The following is a 6,406-nucleotide window of genomic DNA, read 5'->3' on the forward strand; positions in this document are numbered from 1 at the left end:
GACATCTCCGAGCGGGAAACACGTAACCATCTATGGCGAAAAAGGAGGTAATCCCATAGTATGCTCAATGTTGAAAGCTCACAAGCTAATGAAGCAAGGATGCAAGGCATTTATGATATACGCTAATGAACCCGAAAAAGAATCACGAAAGATTGGAGATGTACCGGTAGTACGAGATTATGAGGATGTTTTTCCGGAAGATTTACCGGGGATACCGCCCGAACGGGAAGTAGAGTTCGGAATCGAATTGATTCCGGGCGCGAAACCCGTAGCAAAAGCCCCGTATCGACTTGCGCCGTCAGAATTGCAAGAACTGATGTCCCAAATCCAAGACCTGCTCGACAAGGGATTCATAAGGCCGATGTGTCTCCTTGGGGCGCACCGGTATTGTTCGTGAGAAAGAAAGAGGGGAGTATGCGCATGTGTATCGATTATCGGGAGTTAAACAAACTCACGATAAAGAATCGATACCCGCTCCCGAGGATAGACGATTTATTCGACCAACTACAAGGTGCGAACTGGTTTTCCAAAATTGACCTTAGATCGGGGTATCACCAATTAAGGGTCAAAGAAGAAGATGTGCCGAAGACGGCTTTCCGCACGAGATACGGACATTACGAATTCCTTGTGATGTCATTCGGACTAACAAATGCACCCGCGGCTTTCATGGACCTCATGAACCGGGTTTGCAAACCAATGCTGGATAAGTCGGTCATCGTGTTTATCGATGATATATTGGTATATTCGAAAAGTGAAGCTGAACACGCACATCACCTACAAGAAGTGTTAGAAGCCCTTAGACGAGAGAAGCTATACGCAAAATTCTATAAATGTGCCTTTTGGTTACGAGAGGTACAATTTCTTGGCCACATTATAAGTGCTGACGGAGTACTGGTGGATCCGTCAAAGATCGAGGCGGTGTCAAAATGGAATTCCCCAAAGAACCCTTCTGAAATTAGAAGCTTTTTGGGACTTGCGGGATACTATAGGAGATTTATTCAAGATTTCTCCAAGATTGCGTCACCACTAACCAAGCTGACCCGAAAGACAGAAAGATTCATCTGGGGTGTTGAACAAGAGAAAGCGTTTCAAACGCTAAAAGAAAAGTTAACTCAAGCTCCGGTACTAACACTACCGGACGGAGTTGAAGACATGGAGGTTTATTCGGATGCTTCACTACCGGGACTCGGATGTGTATTGATGCAACGGGGCAAGGTGATAGCCTATGCCTCGAGGCAATTAAAGGTACACGAACAGAAATATCCTACGCACGATCTCGAGTTGGCGGCAGTAGTGTTTGCATTAAAAATATGGAGGCACTACTTGTACGGAGTAAAGTGCACCATATTCACCGACCACAAGAGTTTGAAATACTTCTTCGATCAGAAGGAGTTAAATATGCGACAAAGGCGGTGGCTGGAAACGGTGAAGGATTACGATTGTGAAATACGTTATCACCCAGGAAAGGCTAATGTAGTGGCCGATGCGCTGAGCCGCAAATCGGATTATACCCCAATACGGGTACGATCAATGCAACTGGTTGTGACTTCAAGCTTGCTAGAACGAGTTCGAGAAGCACAAGATGAAGCTGTAAAGGCAGAAAACTGGAAAAAGGAAAGAATTATCGGCTAAGTTAAGGACCTAGAGGTAGGCAGTCACGGCCTGAAGACTCGCTTTAATAGAATCTGGGTCCCTAACACATGTGGGGTTAAAAAGCTTCTACTTGATGAAGCTCATAAATCCCGTTATTCCATTCACCCGGGAGCGACCAAGATGTATCATGACTTGAAGCAAAACTATTGGTGGCCCGGAATGAAGCGGGACACGGTGAAGTACGTGGAGAAATGTTTGACGTGCCTACAAGTCAAGGCAGAACACCAAAAACCATATGGTAAACTTCAACCGTTAGAAATCCCGGTTTGGAAATGGGAGCAAATTACGATGGACCTATTGACCAAACTGCCTAAAACAAGTCGCGGCTTTGATGCTATTTGGGTAGTCGTGGATAGGTTAACTAAGAGTTCTCACTTTATTCCGATTCGTGAGACTTATACGTCTGAGAAAATGTCGGAGGTTTACACCAATGAAATCATAGCAAGGCATGGGGTACCGATATCCATTGTGTCAGATAGAGATACTCGGTTTACTTTGAAATTCTGGCGTGAATTCCAAGAACAGATGGGGACTAAATTGTTCCTTAGCACTGCTTACCATCCACAAACGGATGGGCAGAGCGAAAGAACAATACAAACATTGGGTGATATGCTGCGGGCTTGCATTATTGACTTTGGGGGTAGTTGGGATGTCCATTTACCCTTGGTCGAATTCGCATATAACAATAGCTATCACGCGAGCATTAAAATGGCCCCGTATGAGCTATTATATGGCAGAAAGTGTCGGACTCCGGTATGTTGGGGAGAAGTGGGTCCGCGGGGGCTAGCACCAACCGATATAATCCGAGCTACAAATGCGAAAATTGATATAGTTCGGGCACACTTGAAAGCGGCTCAAGACCGGCAAAAGGCATACGCAGATAAAAGAAATAGGCCAATTGAGTTTCAGGTTGGCGATATGGTCATGCTAAAGGTTTCCCCATGGAAGGGTATCATTAGATTCAGAAAAAGAGGAAAGTTAAGCCCGAGATTTCTTGGGCCATTTAGAATCACTGAACGGGTTGGTAAAGTGGCTTATCGACTTGAATTACCCGAAGAGTTGAGTGGAATTCATAGCACATTCCACATATCACATCTTCGAAAATGTTTGGCCGACGAAACTGCTCATATCCACTACGATGACATCGAGGTGGATAACAGCCTCAACTATGCGGTAAAACCGATTGCGATTTTAGATCGTAAGGAGAAAAGTTTGAGGAACAAAATAATAAGCCAAGTCAAAGTCAAATGGGAGCACAGAAAAGGGTCAGACACTACATGGGAGTCCGAGGAAGAAATGCGGCGACTCCACCCTACATTATTTGGTACGTAATCTCGGTTTCGAGGACGAAACCCCTTTTAAGGGGGGTGGACTTGTAACACCCGAAAATATAAACCCTCATATTAGAAAATTTAAAGAAATTAATAAACAAGAATTTACTAACTAGGAACTTAACCTAGTTAAAAAAAAAATTTAGTCTTGAAATAAACTTATAATATGGTTAAAACACTTAACTGAGAGAAAATGGTAGTTAAGGGACTGAACTTGTCAAAATTGAAACTTGAATACTAATTAGTGAACAAAACACCAAAACTCACCCATCTTGGGGACATCGATCGAACAGAGGGAGAGAGGGGCGACCAGGAGAGATTCCAAACCCTAGAATCTCAATAAACTTGCAACTTGAAGGATTAATCCAAGTAAAAATCAAGAATTGAGCCTAAAATCATAATCCTCATCACAAGAGGATTGTAAGGTATGTAAAATTAGTGAAATCCCTTAACTTGAATTTCTCATGATGTTGTGAAATCTGGAAAATTGATGTTGCATGAGTGTTATTTGGTTAGTTTAGAATTGATTTGGTGTTTAGAGGTTAGACTCAACCAATTACATGTGAAATCATGACCAAATTCAGAAAAATCCATGAACACCTTGAAGGTGGGTTGTGGGTTTTACAAGATGATTATGAATTCTAGGGTTCTTAGTGGTTATTCTAGTAAAATTCGACCTTAGAAGATAGTTCCAGAAAAGATGTGATGTTTACATGATATATGATGGCTTAATTGAAGTTAAGTCAACTACTAAGCAATCCATAAACATGAATATGAATAATATAGAAATTCTGCCCTCTTGATGTTTGTGGAAATGCCTCAAAGAAGGCTGACAAATAGAAATTTGAAGCTTTAACGCTTAATTAAGATGTTTCGGTATATTATGCGAAATGATGTCTAAGAGGGTTCTAAACATGTCTTGTAAATGAACTCTATAGGACAAGATACCGGGACGTCGAGCGGACAAGCCGGTGGTGATTCTCGTTTGAAGGGCGTGCGCCAAGGTATGTAACATGACTCGTTACATTATGTGACATTAGATCATTGTAGTTGATTATCAAAGTTTCTAGTTATTTTGAATTGAAGCGAAGGCATTGTTGTATTGAATACTTGTTTGAATAACGAATTTAACTCGTTGGTAGTTGTCATAAAGGAAGGAATTCCGTAGGCAAGCCAAACGGGTCAAATAATCAAGTAAACATGATCTACATTCCAAACATGATAAATTGATGTATGTAGTGGTTATATTATGATGTACTAGAAATATTAGACTTTTACTACATTGATAATGCAGAATGTTGAAACCCGAGAGTTGGGATTTTGGTTGAAATGCTCAAACCAAACAAAAACATGAATTCCCAGGTGCTACCGTAAATTACGGTGTCACCGTAATTTACGGTAGAGGGTTTTGATTTACGGTGGTTCTCTACTGTATTACGGTGGAGCCTGGAAAACTTTTATATTTTTGCTATTCTCAATACGATGTTAAACCTTGATATCTTATTATTTACAAACATTAAAGCTAATGATTTATTGGTTGATCATAGGTAATTAGGTGGGTCACAAGGATGGCGATCAAGTGATTTTGAAGATGAACCGAACACTCCACTTCGAAGCTTCCGCTATGTTTGAACTTGTTAAATTGTTGTTCTTTGGTTGTAAACAAATTCTTAAACACACTTAGTACGTTCTACCTTAGTCCTTAGAAGACTAAGAAGTGTAATAATTTTTGAAACTTATGTTAAACTACTATCTTTTGGTATAAATTAGCTATTAGTTCTAGTATAAATTTAAGGGTGTAATAATAGTATGGTGTAACACCCCGTGTTTTCGAATGTCAAAGTCAAAGTCAAAGTCCAAGTCAACTTTGACTTCTTTAACTGTTAATGTTTCTTTTTACTTTTTGTATTATGTGGAGTAAGTGTTGTCTAAATAAAATGATCGAATGTTTAATCAATGCGACCGATTTACGACTGTGAATAGTAGGAAATAACAATGCGATAAAGTTAATCAATCGATAATCAAGTAATCAAATTAATCATCGAACTCGAACTTCGAATTATGCGAATTTTGGTATTGCTATATGTGTGTGTGCCTTATGTGTTACTTGTGCATGTTTACTTTATGTTTTGTGTGGTATTTAATCGAATCAATCGAAACTCGAATCGAAACTCGAAAAGCAATCAAACTCAATCGAAACTGACATCGAAATGTGACTTATAGATGATTGTATGTTAGATATAGTGGTTGGGACTGAAAGTAATTTGACTAGGAACTCTATCGTATTCGTATCATCGTCCATCGAAATATCGAAAATCGTCGCGAAACACTCGAAAAGGGGTTCCTGATCGAACAGGAATCACTGATCGAACAGGCTAGCCGATCGAACATGCTGTTCGATCGAGCAGCCCAGCCGATCGGCTACCACTTTCCTCTTTTGGAGCCTATAAATAGCCCTGTCATTGTCACTCTTTCTACTTTTGGAAAGCTCTGACCAAACCAGCCCTTGTTCTTCACCTTTTCTCAGATTTCTCTCAACTCCGGTAAGTTTTCACTCAAATTCTTGTACGTTTTTTATCATTACACGATTCTACACATTTCTATCTTTCAAAACTTGATTTCTAACCGTGAAATCACCAAGATCTAAGTGTTCTTGGGTGATGTCATCATGATTTTCTTGAAGAACATCATACTTTGGCCTCATTCAACCGTGAATAGCTTAGATCTGACGGATTTCCATATAAACAAGCTAGGATTTGTAAGAATCTTAACATTTTCATGGAAGGATCTCCAACTTTCTTTCAACTCTTTTACACTCAAACCTTAAAACCGATAGACGGAGCTCGAACCAACTAACTAATCATTCTAACAGTCAAGAGGTTCAAGATTCGGATTCTATCTACAAGGTTCACCGATTTCTGGTTAAACATCAAACTACCGTACCGAACAGTTCACCGGCCGGAATTGGGTGATTCCTGTCCGAACCGGTGAAGCAAGTAAGAACCCATGTTCTACGGTTTAACTCGATGTCCAAAATACCTCAAAATCATACCAAAACAATCAAAACAGCCAAGTGTTAGACGAAAGGCCGACCAGGTCAGAAATGCTGGCCGAACGGCTAGGCTGTTCGAAACAAACAGCCCAGCCGATCGAACATACCAGCCGATCGGCCGGGCCAGCCGATCGGCTAGCACATGGTCCCACACTTTTCAAAACTTCATGAAGTATGCTATTGACGAGGTGATGTTCGATCGAATATGCTAATCGAATGGTAAACATTACTCTTCGGATCATGAGATACTATGCTTCAGCACTTAATCGATTTTGCAACTCGTTCGTAGCATGGAATGCCAGCCGATCGAACAGGCTGTTCGATCGAGTGACATCCTGCTGAGGATCACTTCTGAAGTTCCTAACCGATC

General features: G+C 40.7%; 1 long non-coding RNA gene across 1 annotated transcript; it reads left to right on the forward strand.

Moving 5' to 3' along the window:
• Positions 1 to 3,290: 3,290 nt before the first annotated feature.
• LOC110935091 lies at positions 3,291 to 4,669 on the forward strand. The gene is made up of 3 exons (XR_002588859.2): positions 3,291 to 3,409; positions 3,923 to 3,988; positions 4,532 to 4,669. It is a non-coding gene; the product is annotated as an uncharacterized LOC110935091 (long non-coding RNA).
• The last annotated feature ends 1,737 nt before the right edge of the window (positions 4,670 to 6,406 follow it).

This window comes from Helianthus annuus, chromosome 4, assembly GCF_002127325.2.
Source record: "Helianthus annuus cultivar XRQ/B chromosome 4, HanXRQr2.0-SUNRISE, whole genome shotgun sequence".
NCBI classification, from domain to species: domain Eukaryota; kingdom Viridiplantae; phylum Streptophyta; class Magnoliopsida; order Asterales; family Asteraceae; genus Helianthus; species Helianthus annuus.